The sequence below is a fragment of the Octopus sinensis genome, unplaced genomic scaffold (genome assembly GCF_006345805.1).
Source record: "Octopus sinensis unplaced genomic scaffold, ASM634580v1 Contig16385, whole genome shotgun sequence".
Classification (NCBI taxonomy): domain Eukaryota; kingdom Metazoa; phylum Mollusca; class Cephalopoda; order Octopoda; family Octopodidae; genus Octopus; species Octopus sinensis.
Genome location: NW_021834311.1, coordinates 10,001 through 30,588, shown reverse-complemented (window position 1 = coordinate 30,588; position 20,588 = coordinate 10,001). Strand labels below are relative to the sequence as shown.

General features: G+C 37.6%; 1 long non-coding RNA gene across 1 annotated transcript in view; it reads right to left on the bottom strand.

The window, feature by feature from the left end:
- Nucleotides 1-4,654: 4,654 nt before the first annotated feature.
- LOC118761682 overlaps nucleotides 4,655-20,588 on the bottom strand; it is a 16,863-nt gene continuing 929 nt past the window's right edge. The window contains exons 2-4 of the long non-coding RNA XR_004997562.1: nucleotides 17,776-17,835; nucleotides 17,514-17,555; nucleotides 4,655-4,767 (exon numbers count right to left, since the gene is read on the bottom strand). This is a non-coding gene — a long non-coding RNA (uncharacterized LOC118761682). The remainder of the gene's footprint in view (nucleotides 4,768-17,513; nucleotides 17,556-17,775; nucleotides 17,836-20,588) is intronic.

The following is a 20,588-nucleotide window of genomic DNA, read 5'->3' as shown; positions in this document are numbered from 1 at the left end:
GCAAGAGGTAGTTCCTGTATTACTATTCCAGTACAAGAGATACAACGGTATCCGATGACTAGTTACTATTGTGGCTACTAGTGTAAAACAGTAACTACCATACAATGGCAGTCACACATCACACTGGTGGGAGAAACCCACATTACAACAGGATGTATGTATGTATGTATGTATGTATGTATGTGTGTATGTGTGTACGTATGTATGTATGTATGTATGTATGCGTGTATATGTCAGGTCACTTTCGAGTGCTACTGGTAACATGTAACCCAGTACAACCTGTTGCATGATCGGGCCGTCGGCGACTAAACCGGCAACCCCACCAAGCTTACTTGGTGAGGAGGGTGTTTACTGGACACCCTACGGGATGAAAAACAAAACCCGTCAAAGGGCGGAGGAACTCTTGAGAGTCAACGGCCATCCAATAAATGTCTCAGGGCTGTATCATGCGCGGGGACATAGAAATAATTGGACTGAATACCCGATCGCGCGGTTAAACCATTGGGAGTGAAGGACTCCTAGCCTTTAATAGGGCATCCTTCTAGGAGAAGGTAACTCAGGTAACTGGGATAACTCCAAACTAAAATCTGCGGCTCAGTGGTTACCGATGATGTTGACTTGTTCTTCTTTTCGGATTATGGCTCCTGTTGCTTAGTGAGTGGGATTGACTCAGTGCACAGCCTTTCCTCACTTAAAAAAAATCTTCTTACACAGGCATTGCACGATAACAACATTGTTCATGATTGTTGATGGTGCTGTGAGTCTCAACTGAATGGCGGGCTGTAGCCTAAAAAAGCAAATAAAAGCCACATTCGATCACAGCACCAATAACAGTTAAGCTTCGTGCAATGGCCATACTCGATAACGAGGGGGCAGCCATTATATATGTATGTATGTATGGTGTGATGCTAGTGAAGTTAGACAAATAGTAACTGTCTTTCACATAACTAACGCGAGTTTTTCGTTGCATCATAATTTCTCCATATAATAGATTATTGTCTTTAATCTTGTTCCAAAGTTTGTCGACCTAATGACTAGCGAATAACATAAACTCTTGCATGTCTAATAGATTATGTCTTGGATTTCGTTCTATAGTTCTCTAGTTTCTATAATGTTTGTTTAAATGCGTTAAATATGTAGACTATTTCCTTATTCACCACTAGCAGTATCGCCCGGCGTTACTCGGGTTTGTAAGGGAAATAACTATAAGGCATTTTTAGAGAGTTATAGCCAAAAGATGCATTAAAAATAGAAAAGAAATTATGGTAAATTTTTTTTAAAATCGTTGACTCATCGTAGACATTTTAGAGAGTTACTTCCCTTTATTAAAAAAATATGCGTTAAAATGGAAAAAAATTATGTTAAATTATTTTTAAAATCGTAGACTCATCGTAGACGCGCACTAATACCCAGAAGGGCTCGATATGAATCACGACTATAAGATACCCGAATTTGGTTAAACTGCACCGCAAAATGTTGGAGTAGTTAGGAATCTAAATCGGAGTAGACAGACACACAACTTCACTTTTATATATAAAGATAAGTTTGAGGAAAAGAGGGGACGATACGAGGACAGACAAAACAAACGTTGGGGTCAGGGTATCGAATGGGACGAAATGTATGAATAAACAAACAATTAAAATATATACAGTTAAATGAGAATGAGTGATTAACAAAAAAATGAAGCGGAGGACGCAGTCGACTCCACAAACCACAGACTCACACTGAAGACTTTGCTTTCTTCTTTTTCACATTCTTGATTAAACAGGTTCTTTCACTCGCAACATACTTGCTATAGACTTCCATCTTTTACGAAACACACTTTGCGACAGGCATTTCTTCTCCAGCCTTATTTTCCCGTTTCATGTGGAAAACGAAAAAGTCGATTAGCTCGAGACTGGAGATAAACATGCCTGTTGCAATTCCTTTCACTCTCGTCTTCCATTCTATCTCTATCGCCACAGCAACTACCGAGAGAAAACAGGCTCGCTCCCCCCCATTCAGGGAGGTCAGCGGAACGATCTTAATTACAGATTCGTAGAATGGAAGTGGATAACGTAATGGTTTATTTAACAAACTGAAGTTACTAAAACATATTTCAATAAAGAAAATGTTCAATAAAATACCAGGACTTTGTCGTTTATTTTATTCAGATGAAGGTCACAGTCAATGAGAAACCTGTCATTGTTGGATTTCTTTTTTATTGTCTTCGTTCTCCACTTCTTTGCGAAAGAGTCATCGTATACGCATGGCGTAGATCGTTTTAATTTTCGATTTACTTCGATACTTTGTTTTCATTCGCCACAGACTTGCGAACATCTGATCCGCAAAGATAAGTTAGCACAAACTGAAACAGAGCAGGTATTGTTCAAGCTACTAATCTGTGTAAGTATCCTGTATGAATGGGCAAAATTCAAGGCGGCGAGCTGGCAGAAACGTTAGCACGCCGGGTGAAATGCGTAGCCGTATTTCGTCTGCCGTTATGTTCTGAGTTCAAATTCTGCCGAGGTCGACTTTGCCTTTCATCTTTTCGGGGTCGATAAATTAAGTACCAGTTACGCACTGGGGTCGATCTAATCGACTTAATCCGTTTGTCTGTCCTTGTTTGTCCTCTCTGTGTTTAGCCCCTTCTGGGTAGTAAAGAAATAGGTTTTTCGTCTGCCGTTACGTTCTGAGTTCAAATTCCGCCGAGGTCGACTTTGCCTTTCATCCATTCGGGGTCGATAAATTAAGTACCAGTTACGCACAGGGGTCGATCTAATCGACTTAATCCGTTTCTCTGTCCTTGTTTGTCCCCTCTATGTTTAGCCCCTTGTGGGCAATAAAGAAACAGAATGGGCAAAATTCTCATATTGGGCTTCTCGTCGAAAATGTCTCTTACTACTCTATCGTTTGTATCGAGGCTGTTATTGAGTTTTGAACCATGTTCACCGGCTCAGGATCATTGACTATTGTCCTGCAGTTATGGAAAAATAATTTTGTCACCATAAGACAAAATGTCTCCAAAGAAGGTGATGCTCTATATCTGGTGAGATTGGAAGGGTATTTTATATTACGAGCTACGTTCACAAAATCAGACGTTACTTTCAGACTACTATTGTTCCAGATTAGACTGATAAAAGGAGGCAATTGATGAAAATCGTCCGGAATTGTCCAACCGAAAAGGTATCGTCTTACATCCGGACAACGCTAGACCACACGTTTCTTTGCAGACCAGGCAGAAATTGGCACAGCTTGGATGGAATGTCCAACCCTACCCACCATACTCACCTGACCTTGCAATTTCTGATTATCATCTATTCTGATCCTTGCTGTGAAGAAGTTCAGTTCTATAAAATCTTACATCGATTCAACAGCCAGAATGATACCAAGTGCTGGGAGGAAGGGATCGTGAAGCTGCCTTAGAGATGGCGAAAGGTAGTGGAGTAAAATGGAAAATATGTAGTTGAGTAAAGGTATGTACAGCTACCTGATTATTGTAAATGAATTTTACTTAAAAAACGCTACGCACTTTTTTGCTAACCCAGTATATGTATATAAAGGTGCATGGCCATTGGTTCGGTGCGTTGTATCCACGAGAAAGACACTTTCAGTGCACTCATCTGAAAAGGAGTACCAGCAACAACCGTGGTTTAATCTTACGACAATCAGGCATCTCGTTCAGTGGGGAGACTTGTATCCTCGGATGTTAAAATACGTTGGATACCGATATATTGCAGCCTAACTAGTCTAACTTCAATGTAGACATTTTGGCATGTGCAGTCACGTGTTGTTGTGACATTTGTGCAGTGAAAGTAGACATGAATGTGTAAAAGACAGATGGAATATAATTGTTTGTGAAACATTCATTGCTAGAACAACGAGAGTTGAAAGACCTAATAATGTTAATTAGATAAACGATTATAAATCTTATCAGTTGGATATATCTTGCAGGTTTTCAACTTTATAGTGGCATGTTTAAAATAAGAGATGAAATCACTGCCCCTCCAGGCCGTATTTGAACTTAGACTACAGTATTACATTATTTCATCTAAAAAAACAAAGGCAGCAATAAGTCAGATTTAATCCTTTATTCAACAATTTTAAGGCTTACATTGATAACATTAAAGTGGCAATAAGAAAGAATATCAACACAGTTTCAAATCAAAACAACATTTTCTGTTTTCCTGTGTTTCAAGCAATAGGCTAAATAGAAATGTTACGACGGGTCATAGGATACAGATATAGAGTAATAAAAAAAGCCGAAAACTAAACATTTAAGATTATATTATTGTGGATTATGCAGTCTCTCGGTTGCATAGTGTTGAACCAAAAGGTACAAATATAGTTTCTTAACAAGCAAATATATTGAATATTTATATTCAAAATTATATATTTATATTCCGTCGAGGTCGACTTTGCTTTCATCCTTTCGGGATGGATGAATTAGATACCAGTTGCGTACTGGGGTCAATCTAATCGACTGGCGCCCACCCTCAACATTTCCGACCTTGTGCCTAGAGAAAAGAATATTATATATTCATATTTAATATTCATACTTAAGAGTATATATTTATATTTAATATTAATATTTATATTTAATATTATATATTCATATTTAAGAGTATTATTTATATTTAATATTATATATTTATATTTAATATCATATATGGAGAAAATATTATTTTATGACGTAAAATATTATCGAAGCGATTTTTGAAGGCACTTTTTCAATTTTCATTTAGAAATTTGTTTCTGCTGTTCTATCCTCGATTTCATTACCAAATCCTGGAAACACGAGAAAACGATATAAAATATTAATTTTAAACTTGTTAATTCCTGGCTTGTATACTTTATATATATATATATATATATATATATATATAATATATATATATATATATATATATATATATATATATATATTATATATATATGTATATATATATATATATACATATATTTACATATGTATATATACTTTGATACTTTGATACTTTGATAGGTTTCGGCCATTATTGGCCCAGGCCATGTCTAACTTAATAGCACCACCTGGTGAAGTCTTTCAAGTCAGAATTTGGGCACTATGGCCCACTCAAGTAGAGAGTTATTGTTTACAGAGACATATCCGGGTGTAGGGGGTTTATCCGGGATTTCTTGAAGGAATCTGTCCAAAGACTTCTTGAACACTATAGGGTCAGTTTCTGTTTTAATGTGTTTTGGTGTAATGTTAAAGAGAGCGGGGCCAATTGAGGTGAAATAATTGTGCCGTATTGTTGTTATGAGATGAGAGTGCGATTTTTGTTTTGGGCGGATGGCACGGGGCCAAGCCTTGGATGTACCTTAAAGGTGATGCCAACATCATTTGGGCAATGCTGATGGAATATTTTCCACATCATGCAGATGATGTAGCGCTCACGACGACGTTGGAGAGAATAGAGTTTTAGCTTTTCTAGTCGACCCCAATAGTCGAGGCCTGTCATGCCATCTATCTTTTTTGTGATTGCCCTTTGAGGTGCTTCGACTTTTATGATACCTTGTATTGTGTGGGGAGACCACAGTGGACAACAGTATTCAAGGTGGGGTCGGGCAAAAGTGGAGAAGAGAAGGATAATGGTGTGGATATCTCTCGACTGGAAAGTTCTGAGAATCCAGGAACACATTCTGCGGGCCATGTCAACTTTGGTGTTTATATGAGTGGCCCAGCTTACGTTGTTGTCCACAATTACTCCCAAGTCTCTGATGTTGTTGGACGCCGCGAGAGTTTCACCTGAAGGAAGGGAGTATGGGAGTTTGGGGCATCCTCTTTTCCAAAGTGGATTAGCTCAAATTTATCCTCGTTCAGCAGCATATTGTTTTTTTCTGCCCTTTGGATAACAGCCAGTAGATCTGACTGAAGGCATGTCCGGTCACTCGCCTCATTTATGACCTTCTGTAGCTTAGAGTCATCTGCAAAGTATTTTATGTTGCTGTGCTTGATGATGTCATTAATGTCATTAATGTAAATGATGAAAAGAAGTGGGCCCAGCACTGTGCCTTGCGGAACGCCACTACTGACTTTGGCTGGGCTTGATTTTACCCCTTCAACTACAACATGTTGAGATCTGTCTGTCAGGAAACACTTAATCCATTTCAGTAACTTTCCAGAGACACCAATGTTGGATAGTTTTTTCAATAGGATCTTGTGATCGACCCTGTCGAAGGCCTTACTGAAATCAAGGTAGATGACATCGGTGTTGGAGCCCTCTCCCAAAGCTCTCAAAATGTCCTCAAAGAGATGCAGGAGCTGCGTTAGGCAGTCCCTTCCATTACGGAACCCATGTTGGTTGGAGATCAGCCGTCTGTTGCTTTCCAGAATTGGGTTATTCGAGATCTCACCACCCTCTCAAATACCTTGATGATATGAGAGGTGAGTGAGATCGGACGGTAATTCACTGCAAGGGACTTGTTTCCCTTTTTGAAAACTGGGACAACAGACTGGGACAGAAGGTTTTTTTGAATATAGCCAGCATCCAGTGAGTTTCTCCACAGATTAGCAAGGGGAGATGCAAGTTGGTGTCGACACACCTTCAGGACACAAGCAGGGAACCTATCGGGGCCTACTGCTGAATTGTGTTTTATTTCGTTTATCGCCGCTAAGACATCAGGGGCACTAAACGTTATGTCCGATATAGTGTGTTGGGGGTTGACATCACTGATACAGCCCAGATCGGCCATATCAGGATTGCTGAAAACAGAGCAGTATTGTTTCTGCAGTATCTCGGCCATGGATTTGGCATTATCTTGGAGAGTGACAGTTTCGTCAATTAGAGGGCCTACAGTGGAGACAGTGACCCTGCGTTTCCTCGCAAATGAAAAGAACACTTTGGGGTTGAGTTTGATTTTTTTCAATGGCCCACTTCTTCTCAGCTGATCTTTGGTTATTGATGAGGGTCTTCATGCATTGTTGGAGGTTATATTTTTTGGATTCAAGCAGTGCGATAGCCGTCAAATGTGTGTGTTGCTGTTGGCAGTACTTTAGTTTGTTAATTTTTTTGTTTGTTCTTTTTATTTTTCTGATAATGGTTTTTCTGTTTTGGGGGATTCTGCACTTTTTGTTCACAGGTCTTGGTGGGGAGTGTTTTGCACATATGTCTGTGACGGTGTCTACAAAGATCTGCCAAGATCTATATATATATATATATATATATATATACATATATATACATATATATATATATATACATATATATATATATATATACATATATATATATATATAATATATATACATATATATATATATATATATACATATATATATATATATATATATACATATATATATATATATATACATACATATTATATATATACATACATACATACATACATACATACATATATATATATATAATATATATATATATATATATATATATATATATATGTGTGTAAAACTTTTTACTTGTCACAGTCATTGAACTGGAGCCATGATAAGGCACCATTTTGAGGGGTCAATTCAGATACTTGTTCTAGCAATCTTTTTTTACCAAACTGAGAATGTAGGCAAACCAACTCTGGTGATCAAGCAGTGTGAGGACGGACAAACATAAACATGAACACACACACACAGACACACACACACACACACAGACAACACACACACACCACACACACACACACACACACACATGCAATAGGATTCCAGCCAGTTTTCGTCAATCAAATTTATTCACTAATTATCGGTTGATCCAGGATTACAATGGAAGATACATATGCAAAGTGCTGCACAGTTCATAGATGTGTATACATCTTTGTACAGAGTTGATGTATAAACGTCATATAATATATCCTTGGTATTTAAGGGCTTAATTATAAAAAAAACATATGTCCACACTAAATTCACTTGAAAGACTTGGCTTTGTTTGACCCAAGGTTATAATGGGAGTCACTTGCCCAAAATGCCATGCAGTGGGAGAGGACTAAAACCCATAAATTTAGGAAACACCATTATTAACCACACAACCATGCCAGTAGCTATATATATAAAAGAATATATGTATGAATATATATAGGGAGGTACAACCCACAATAGCACTTACTCAAGTTATAATATTTCATATGTGCAGTAAAGCATAACCACTAATTTCAGAACTGAGTGTAATTTTGCTCTTTTGAAAGCTCAGGTAAATTTTAAGTATCCAAAAATTAGACTTCCTTTTTACCCAAAAGGCTCTATCTTGACAATTTGTCTCAATGCAAAAGAGATAACAATCTGAAAATCTATAATACATGCAAATCTAGAATATATATGTGAGTGTGTATATTCAAGTGGTTGTGTATGTGTTGCTATCAATACTTGAAGATGTGAAGTAGAATTTTAAACTGAATGTTTGTGTGTGTGTGTGTATTTCCTTGGGTCACAATGGACACTTGCCTACCTACCTCAATTTATATGCATATATATATATATATATATATATATTATGTGAAATAGAAAGATGAATAATCTTGTAGTAGATTAATCAAAAGTTTAACCGATACCTTAGTAGCAAAAATCACAGCAGTAAACAGCACGGTTGGAGGTACAACCATCTGGCGTTGCAACCGTGCGTTGGTGCGGATAATTGAAATTAAAACATTATTGGTGAATTGAAGAAATGGAGCTGAACGCAGATTGAACAGAAATCGTTTTATTTCATTCTACACGTGTTTCGAAAGGCACAAATTACCAAATTTCTGGAAGCACCGAGAAAAAGTGAGTGCTGATGCACTGCAATCGAAGACGACGCAGAACGACATTGTACGATGATGCCGGAATGACGCCGGTTGAGAAAACTGGCTTTTAAATAGCGTTTATAAATAATACCGGCACCCATAGCCCTTGGTAACAAATTCTGAAATAGCCTTTAAGATATCTACGATTAACCACTGCAAGGGGAATTACTCCTGTAAGACAAACGGGGCTTGGTTTTTTCACAGCGGGGGGTTTCCTTGACAAGGCAGGCTTAGATGAACACACACACACATAAAACATAATATATATATATCTTTTTTCTTTCTGCCACCCAACGGTTCTCACGGCAGTAGCCACTGACAGCCGAACGATCAAACGCACACACGTACACAAAAAATGTTTTCTACCCCTACGCCAACACACACATATATAGAACAGTATACACACACACACGTCTCTAAGTAGATTTTTTCTCGCCCCTTATAAAACATCCAATATTCCTTAAATAGTCAGAACTTTATTCTCGGTCACAAAGAACATCTATACACCCTCACCCACATGATTGACCGATGCCTGACCCGTTGAATTCTTCAGCCACCGGTTCTCAACATACACTGATAAACAGTTTCGCCATGGGCTCTTAGGAGCACAGTTCGATTTGTTTTTTGCTCCGCCTCTGTTCTGTTTTTGTTTTTCCAACGGATTTCCTTTTTTCTTCCTGAAGAGAAAGACACAATATGGTCCCATTATTCAATCGGATTTTGGTAATTTGTGCCTTTCGAAACACATGTAGAATGAAATAAAACGATTTCTGTTCAATCTGCGTTCAGCTCCATTTCTTCAATTCACCAATAATGTTTATATATATATATATATATATAAGGAGTTTCATCACCATCAGCACAAACATAACCAGCTTCAACACCAAAACCAATAAAAGCACGGACAATGCCAACGCACCAGCTCTTCAATGACCACTGTCAACAGCAACAGTAGCATGGACGAGACAAATAATTCCATCTGAAACAAAAAACAATCATATGAGATAATGAGATAGGCGCAGGAGTGGCTGTGTGGTAAGTAGCTTGCTAACCAACCACATGGTTCCGGGTTCAGTCCCACTGCGTGGCATCTTGGGCAAGTGTCTTCTGCTATAGCCCCGGGTCGACCAATGCCTTGTGAGTGGATTGGTAGACGGAAACTGAAAGAAGCCTGTCGTATATATGTATATATATATAAGTGTGTGTGTATATGTTTGTGTGTCTCTGTTTGTCCCCCTAGCATTGCTTGACAACTGATGCTGGTGTGTTTACGTCCCCGTCACTTAGCGTTTCGGCAATAGAGACCGATAGAATAAGTACTGGGCTTACAAAGAATAAGTCCCGGGGTCGATTTGCTCGACTAAAGGCGGTGCTCCAGCATGGCCGCAGTCAAATGACTGAAACAAGTAAAAGAGTAAAAGAGTAAAGAGAGTATTTTGAATGTTGAATGAAATGTCTTGATCTTAGGTTACCAAGAATTATTTTGAGGTTAAGCAATAATACATTTAATAAAAGCAATATCACCACCATCAACAATACTCAACTATCAATACAATCAACACCAGCTACCTATCAACTTTTGAATAACCAACTGACAAAAATAAGTGCCAGCATTGTAATAATATCTGTAGCTACATACATTCTATGTCAACAGAACCATGTGTGTATGAGAGGGAGGGGGAGAGAGAAAGGGAGTGGGAGAAAGAAGAGTGTGAACATTTTATGAATCATGTCAGAGGTGCAAGGGCGAACATGCCCATGAGCCTGAAGTCACTAACTGTAGCTTTTCCCCACTGTCAGTTGCTTTCATGAGTGTCGTTTGAAAGTTCTCAGATAACATACCTTGAAGTTATTTACCACACCTTGATCCTTGAAGAACTCAAAGGTGATTTTTGAAAGCTTAAAATCTTGGTATTGATCTTTCTTTCTGAAAAGTTCTAACAGGCATGTGTTTCCAAAAAAGTGTAGTTTCATCAACATTGCATATTTTCACTGATGTGTAGCCCCCTTTAGCAGAAATTTTTCTCCAACCTCACATCAGCCTCACATCAACACTTGCAGCTTCACCAATCATTTTATGCTATGAAAATTCAAACACTTTATAAACTTTTCAAACCAGTCTTTACTGAACATAAAATGCTTTTTATTACAAGTTTGCTCTCCATTTTCCTCAAATCCTCATACAAACTTTTGGCTTTTTTTAATTATCATCATGCTTATGACTAGAGAGCTGATCCATTTTAAGCATACATTAGACCTATGAAAAAATACGATACAAGATATTAACCAAGTAACATTTTTAGCACTTGACTTAATTTTCATGCTATTGTCACATTGTTCTCATTGAAAACGTTACACATCTTAATATTTTGGTAATGTAAGGTGGCAAGCTGGCACAATTGTTAGTACACCAGGCAAAATGCTTAGTAGCATTTTGTCTATTTTTACCATCTGAGTTCAAATTCCTCTGAGGTCCACTATGCCTTTTGTTCTTTCAGGATCGCTAAAATAAGTACCATTTGAGCATTGGTGTTGATGTAATCAACTTAACCACTCCCCTGAAATTGCTGGCCTTGTGTCAAAATTTGAAACCAATATTTTGGTAATGCGCTTAATTTTTTTTCCTCCTGTAAAAACCTAATCCAGTGTAATCCTTTTCAGTTACTTTTTGCACAACTACCTTCAGCTCCAATTTATGAATTCTTTTCAGACATTTTGAATAGTAGGAAAATCCAGCAGTGGCAGCAATCAACCGCAAACATTTAGTAAAAAAAAACAGCACTGAGAAATAACTTTTTCATGAGAGCACAAATTTGTCTTATTCCTATGGATGTAAGAAAGGAAATGAGATGAAAAGAGAAAGAAGAGAGATGGAGGAAATGTTGTATGGTTATTAATTGAAAGGTTACCACTTGCACCATTGACATGGGTCTAATCACACTCTAATCACGCAGACGCTGATTGTACTGAAATCGCTATCAATCTGATTCTATGACTGCTACTGTCAGTTAGTTATTCAAATATCATGAATGGTACTGGTAGTGACGTCAGGTGTATTGGTATTGGAGGGGGTGATGATGGTTTTCGTTATAACAGTCGGGGTATTGTTGATTGTGGTGGGATTAGACTGTTATTGTTAATTGCATTGTTTATGCTGTTTACTCTCAAGGCATTGTTTTTTGAGCTAAGACAAAGAAAACATTTTTTTTTCAAGATATAAAATATACTAGGGTACTAAATTATGGTTGAGTTTTATTTTAGATGGAGGTTACTTATATTGTTCAGACTATTATGGCTGTTGGTTAGTAGTGGTCATTAATAATAAATAATAAATGAGCCCTTTTAAAGCCTAGAAAGGCTCATGGGCCCGGTTTCCTGGTTTCTATGGTGTGTGTGTTTCCCAGCTGAATGGGACACCAGTCCATTGCAGCGTTACTCATTTTTGCCAGCTGAGTGGACTGGAGCAACGTGAAATGAAGTGTTTTGCTCAAGAACACAACATGTAACCTGGTCCAGGAATCAAAACCACAATCTTACGATCACAGTGCTGACACCTTAACCACTAAGCTACGCACCTCCACAGTGGTCATTAAGGAGCTGATATATTGCTACTGGTAGTGGCCATATTATTGTGCAGAGTTAAACCTTTTGCAAAATTTTAGTAATCTACTTGCATTATCCATCAAGTTACAGCAAAAGCAACAGAGCATTCTATGTAGCAGCCACCATGTTTCACTATTTGAAGTCACCTTCCTGCCAGTTCTTCGACACCACGCTGATACCAGTTCTTGTCCTTCAAGTCAAAGAACACCTTCACAGATGCTTCTACCACCTCTTGATTGATGAAGCATTGTGAGTGTAAGAAGTGAGCGATGAAACAGAAAAAGTAATAATCTTAGAGAGATATTTTTTTGCAATCCTAACATGCAGAAGCAGTTGTTCAGCAAGGGATAGCTTCAAACTCAAGGTGATGCCCTGCATCTGGTGGAATTATGAAGGGACAATTCACAAGTTGCTCTAGATACCAAACCACTAATGCCAGCCTGTACTCTGAACAGTTTAAACATAACTAGTCCAAGAACCTTTGATACCACCTCATATATATATATATCAACATTCCTATCCAATATGATATGGACATTGAAAGATGGAGGAGTAAGCAACCCCCTCCCAAGATAATATGGAACATTATTACCAAAGCCAAAAAATACAGGGTTAAGGACCTGCATTTTGATGGTAAACATATTGACGGAAATGAATATCAAGTGGTAATCATCAAGACAAAACAAGTGAAATTAAGCTGGCTGCTCTGAAGCTGTGTGGTGACAAGGTCGAGACCATTGCAGAGGGATTGAAAAGCATCTTGGATGAATTTCACTTTTAGGGTGAAATCTTAATGATTATTGCTGATACGACGAGTGTGAATACCGGATGAAAGAGTTGGGTAGTGGTTAGACTGCAGAGAATTTCTTGAGCAAATGCTATGATGAGCCACAATTCATGAGCAACCAACACCGTGTCTTGGACAGAATCCTGCATATTTTTATGGATGAAGAGCTAGCTAGTGCAAGCAATTCACTCAACATCGGATATTTTCTTGTCAAAGAACTCATGACAAGTTATGAAGAACTCCAAGGCTCCTTCCAGAATGGAAATCGTCATAGTAGATCAAGCAGGTTGGAGAGATGATATGAAGTTTCTGCTTCACTTAACCCATGCCTTCAAGTTCTTCCATGGAAAGAGAGACATCCCTTTCATCAAGTTTCAGAAAATTCCAAACATCAGTAATGCCAGATGGAATTTGCAAACAATCCTAGCCCTTCTTATATTTTTACTTACGTCACATGTGAGAGATTGCAGATGGTCTGCCAGTTCATCTCATATGACTGGGCAGACCACTGGTTCAGTGACCAAGTGTATAGAGCTGAAGATTATGCAGAGCTATCACAAACCTTACTACTCTACAAGACTTCTTTGAAATGCTTGACAAATCACTGGAAACAAGAGCCCTCAAAACTAAAGATTAGCAGAAGCAATTAATGCTATGAGTGAGCAATTAAGGTCATGCAAGAACTACACACCACATGCAAGAACAAAGCTAACCTGCCATTGAGTTTCATTCTCTCTATTAGACTTGCCGCAACTTGACTATTGACTAATTTGACTTTATATGACTTACCTTCTTTTTATTGGTCTGGAATGTAGAATATAATTCTTTTAACAGTTATGGATCTTTTTTTCCTTTATTGTTTATTATTCTATCAGGGTCCTAGTTTTTGGAAACCCACCCAAAAGCAACCAAATATAAAAATTTCAAAGTTAGTCATGAGTGAACCTTTTTGAGCAAATAGAAAAAAAACATTGATTTTCATAGTCTTCTAGCAAAAACTCGACAGAATATGATACAGGACTACGGAGTTACAAAAAAGTTGTATCCTCAGTGCACACAGCACGTTGAGATACTGTGACCAGGTTTTGGGTAGGTGTTCTGCTTGCTATGGGCAGGTCTTCTTGAGCATGGCAGGGCACCGACCCTCCCAATCCATTGTCATCTCTTCTGTAAGGCTCAGCATTTTGAGATCAGTTTGCACAACCTCATCCCATACTGGTGACAAAGATCTCTAATTGCATTTACTAAGACATCTGAAGATGATGCAATACTACTATTTAGTGCATCATTTTTATGAAACAAACAATTAGTATTGCATCATCTTTGAAGGAATGATGAAACATTGCATCATAATTCAACAAGTATAAAACATTGACAGCCTGCCAACTATTCATTTGTCCTTTGTAATCCTTCCACGAAATATCAAAGAATCAAAAGCTAAGCCTTGAAGAGATTTCACAATTGTTATCCAGCTTCCATAAAGAATGGGAAAAAATTATTTGTGATGAATCTTCTTTTCCTGAAGATGATAATGAAAGTGATCCTGCCAATATTGCCTGTTCAGAATTGGATATGATGAGAACAAAATGATTCTTCAAATCCTTCGATGATGCATGTAGAACATTATTTGAAGGATAAGTCTGAAACTGAAAGGACTCAGGAAGAACACTATTGAAAGGGCACAAGAAGAACTCCATCCTACAATGTTTACATGAACAGCTTGGACCTTCCCATTTTGCAAGTAGATTTTATGATTCAGCTCTTTCATCATTTATATTATTCATGAAGCCAAATCTGGAAATCCAAATATGGACAAATGCTGAAGGAACTTGGGTCTATAAAGATAAGTGAATAGAAATAAACTCTGCTGAATTTAGAAAGTCTATTGGATTGATTATTCTTATTGTAGTTTCCAAATCAAATCATGCAAACATTACTCAAACTTAGAGTTTTGGAGACAGACACCCCCTTTGCAAACACACACACATGGATGCATAAATGTACATATATATATTGGTGACGTACACAAATACATAACAGGTATATATAATACTGAAATAAGCAACCCATATTGATTCCTGTGTGTAGAAATCAATGGCTTCATAAAGTACAACTGTAACAACTAATGGGAAACAAACGCATACATACATACATCATCATCATTTAACGATGCTAGCATGTGTTGGATGGTTCGACCAGGGTCTGGGAAGCCAGGAGGCTGCACCAGGCTCCAGTCTGATCTGGCAGTGTTTCTACAGCTGGATGCCCTTCCTAACACCAACCACTCCGTGAGTGTAGTGGGTGCTTTTTACGTGCCACCGGCACAGGTGCCAGGCAAGGCTGGCAATGGCCACGATCAGTTGGTGCTTTTCACGTTCCACTGGCATGGAAGCCAGTCAAGGCAGCGCTGGATTCAGCCACGTTCGGATGGTGCTTTTTACGTGCCACTGGCAGAGGGATCACAACTGCAATTTCCATTGATTTTTGATGTTGATGTACTTCACTCAATAGGTCTCCTGAAACACAAGGTTGGAACGGTGTTTCTTTACTTGCCACCTGCACATGAGTCAGTCCAGCAGCACTGGCAACTGCCAGGTGCCAGTCATAGGATTGGTTCAATTTCGAAACAATTAACACAGAAAAAAATAGACAAATATTTACCGGGGTAGCAAGAAATCATACAAGTAAAAAGGTTGTAACTCCTTATTTTCAAAGGTAGAAACACCAGGTTTATGTGAAATATTTTGTATAATATATATAAATAAATAAATGGAGTTAAACGCAGGTGTTATGCAAATTCTTTTACTTCCAACACATGTTTCGAAGATATCACTGGTATTATCCAAAGGAATAAAATGGTGTAAAACAACGTAATCTTCTCTTCAGGGAAATGAAGAAATGAAACTCGTCATTAAGATGTTTTAACAGAAAATGATGGATATGTATAGTGATTGACTGAACGCTATTAAGTTTGTTTTTAAAAAAACGTTAGAGGATACAGCGTCAAAGGTAGCCTATAGAAAGAGGAGGGGTAATTCCTTTGGAATAATACCAGTGATATCTTTGAAACATGTCGGAAGTAAAAGAATTTGAATAACACCTGCGTTTAACTCCATTCATATATATATACATATATATATATATATATATATATATATACAAACACATGTATTTTAAAACAAAAAATACTTAAATCCAGGCGAAGTCCATGTACTGAATATGTTCTTCATCCTCTCATTTACATATTGTATAAAAGAAAAGTATTGTCTAATAAATCTATTTGGTATGAACAAGAGTAAACAAAGAGTAATTTTGGTTAATATGCCATTTCAAAATTAGACTTCTGAAAGAGGCTTCCTCAGTAAAGTGGCACCCAAAATTTTATTCTATGAGCAAAATGCTAATGATTATGTAAAAGTAGAACTTATTGAGAGGCTGATTGTACAAAGTGTACTTCTCTGGGATATAATCTCAAAATGTACTAACACTAAATTTAATTGTCAATATTTAGTACAGTGTGTACTATTTCTATCACTTCAATATTTAATTGTGATATTAACATTAAGGGAAGCTATTCACAAATATGTTTAGAGCAACAAGGGTTTTTCTAAGATAAATTTCTTGCTAGAGTTATAAATAAACAGGAGTGATTTTGGATACTGGAGGAGAACAGTTAATCACATTTACTATTGCAAATTTATTCCCATTCATTGTGTCTCATGCCTTGGCAAATATCTACTGAATTCATTATTACTTAATTATTTGGATTTTTTTGTACAAATAAAGCCAACAAAGTAAATTTTTATGAACTGCATTATTGAGGGTAAGGATTGATAAAAAGGTAAAATATCAGAGTTAAATATGAATATCTGTAAGAAGTTTATCGTATATGCAATGGAATTTTAATATTTTGAAAGGTTTTTAGGTGTGGCTGTGAGGTAAGAAGTTTAATTTCCAAACAAATGGGTCTGGGTTTCGTCATATGATGAGGCACATTGGGCGAGTGTATTCTGCTATAATCCTGGGCGGACCAAAATCTTGTGAATGGATTTGGTATATATATAAGGGAGTGTGTGTGCCTTTGCGTTTGATCCCCATCACCACTTGACAATTGTGTTGGTTTGTTCACATCCACAGAACTTAGCAGTTTAGCAAAAGAAACCAATAGAATAAGTAAAAGGCTTAAAAATAATAAGTACTCGGGTGGATTTGTTGGACTGAACCCTTGAAAGTGGTGCCTTAGCATGGCTGCAGTCCAATGACTGGAACAAATAAAAGACATGCATTAAGATGCCTCTACTACTCAAAGAAAGAGTGAACCAAAATGTTGCTAACTCTTGCTCTAATGAATGAAATTTTATTATTCGATTGCTTATATACTTACCATCAGGTTTCCTTGAAACATTAACGTAAGAAATCTTCATGTCTTTAAAAAATTAGAAATAAAAACAATAAATAGCGTTATGTTAGTATTGTGTTGATACTACAATCATAAATGCTAATGAGACAGACTCAAACACACTCATACACACATATTAAAAGATAAAAGTTAGAGAATGATACATTTCATGACTGTTAGCTTTCTGTTAATGTTTAAGATAATTTCTAAGATCATGCTGTGTACTAACAATATTGTTTATACTTACCTGCTGGTTTCAATTCTAAATAACTGGGCCCACTAGCTTCAGCATATTGCTCTTCATTAGCTTCAAAAAATTATAGAAAGATGTGCACATTTATTGTTTGGAGAGGATAGTTTTAATATTTTGATATTGTACAAAAAGTAACTAAAAAAAATAAAATACTAGTGAGATCTGTGGAAATTCCACAGAACGAAAGAGATTAAGCAAAGCTATTTAAGAAAGAAAGGATGATTGTTATTTGTATTTTGCTAAGTGATTTCACTTCCAGTTGCAAAATAGTATATGATTTTGAAATTTCCTTCTGCTAAGCACCTTATATTTCTCTCTTTCTCTCTACCTCTTCAACAAACATTTTAACCATGTAATTCCCCTCTTCATGTCTTTAACATTTCCCTCTTTCTCTTTCCACCCTACAGCATGTCATTAACACTTCTCTCTCTCCCACTTTCCTCTCATTGTAGTTGTGTCTTGCTCTTTGCCTCCCCCCTCAACTAACTACGTGATGCATTTGACCTTAGTGTATTATTATACTCCTCTCTTCTTCTTGCTTCTCTACCCACATTTCTCCCTCTTTCTCCCACTTTTACTCAACCTCTCACTCATTCCACTTCCACCTCTCTAACAAACTATAGTATAACAGGTGAAGAAAGAAGCAAATTATTATATAGATAGTGTATATTTTATATGCAACAATGTTTTCACACATGCTACCCCAAGAAACCGAACTAAATCAGCTCTTCTAAACTGCATCTTTCTCTTCTTCACATTTCCTCTTCCTGCCATTAAAAACATCTCCAAAGTATGGTTCACCTCCTATTGACATTTGTCCTCTATCCTTACCATCAATGAGCTAACCTCCACTGTTGTTAATGATTTTCCCTTTTTCCACTACTCGCCACATCTTACATCTGCTGCCACTTCCAACAGACATCCATTCCATGTTCATACCACAAATGATCCTCCACCCTTCAAATCGGTATCCCTTTCTTAATTTCCCCACTAATCACAACTGCCAGCCCCACAACTCATGACCCTATAATGAGCCCTCTATCATTCTCCTGTCGAAAGTGCTATTCTGCTGCTGTAAGAGACAAAAGCAGAATACACCATACATTTATACCATACATATTGCCATCTCTGTACTGTGAGTTGCCACTTCCTTTCCCTTGTACTATTTCCAGTCAGCATCTATCCCTTATTCTTACTGTGTCCCCTTCTATACGTAAATCCTTTCCCTGTTCATGATTTATTACAACTCCTATGTTCATTTGACCTGTTTTATTCCATGGTTTGCATTCACCTCCTTTTCTCCCAAACTCTTACAACCTTACACACCAGCATCCCTGATTCTGAAGTATCATCACTATAAATACAGAATGGAAGAAGATATGAGAGTGGAGGTCAAGTAGACAGCACGAACGTGTGTGTGTGTATATATATATGTATATGTGTGTGTGTGTGTGTGTGTGTGTGTGTGTGTGCACGTGTGTATGTATGCTTCTCTGGAGGCTGTCAAAATGATGTAGATGCCTCCAATGAGTAACAGATTTTGTTGAATTTTCTGCTGCTTTAAATAAAGTATATATATATATATATATGTGGTGTGTGTGTGTGTGTGTGTGTGTGTGTACATATATATATATAAGATGTGTTTCAAAGCACAGTAAGTTCATATTTATGTGAATTTTTGTGAAGAAGATGATTCAATCACTTTTCATTGAACTGAATTGGTTGACTGCTGTGTAATCCATCCTTGAGGTCAAAATTCCCATTTTTGAAGCTCAAAAACCAATGGTGGGTAGTAGTTTGAGAAATTGCTCCTTCTCAATACACAGGACAGATCTCAAAAGCAGCTTTGGCAGGATTAACAAATTGATTAAATGAAAAAGCAAATGGTGTCGAAAATGCTAAGTTTTTTCCTCTTGAAAGTGCATTTTAATGATCTGAAAATGCACAAAAATCAAAATACATTATCTTGTTGAGCAGAAATTTCTCTCAAATAACATAAAACGTTATTCCAATGTATTTTATTTCCGTGCACATTGTTAAATGTGAAGAAAAGGCCTATGAATTATTCCTCAGCCCAATGCGTTAAGGGCTGGCCAAAATCACCGGACAGCAAATCAAAACCATTGAATTCCAAGATTTACTTATGTTTAACAACTGAATCATCATCATCATCATCATGCTAGCATGGGTTGGACGGGTTAACTGGGGTCTGTGAAGCTGGAAGGCTTCGTCAGGCCCAGTCAGATCTGGCAGTGTTTCTACGGCTGGATGCCCTTCCTAACGCCAACCACTACGCGAGTGTAGTGGGTGTTTTTTACGTGCCACCTGCACAGGTGCCAGACAGAGCTGGCGAACGGCCACGAACGGATGGTGCTTTTACGTGTCACCGGCACGGGGCCAGGCGATGCTGGCAACGGACACGAACGGATGGTGCTTTTACGTGCCACCGACACGGGGCCAGACAGAGCTGGCAACCGGCCACGAACGGACGGTGCTTTTACGTGTCACCGGCACGGGGTTTAATAAAAGCAACTAAATGTAAAACATCATGGAAATTGTTCAAACTGAAGTCCTTCTTGAGTGACACATTTTTCCATTTGAGTCAATACAGAATTACAGCAGAGAGTATTTATGGAAATTTGATTTGCTGTTGGGTAACTTTTCATCAAACTGTATATATATATGGTGGTGGTACTCTGTCAGTTACGACAACGAGGGTTCCATTTGATCTGATTAATGGAACCGCTGGCTCATGAAATTAACGTGCAAGTGGCTGAGCACTCCACAGATGTGACTGCAAGTATGCT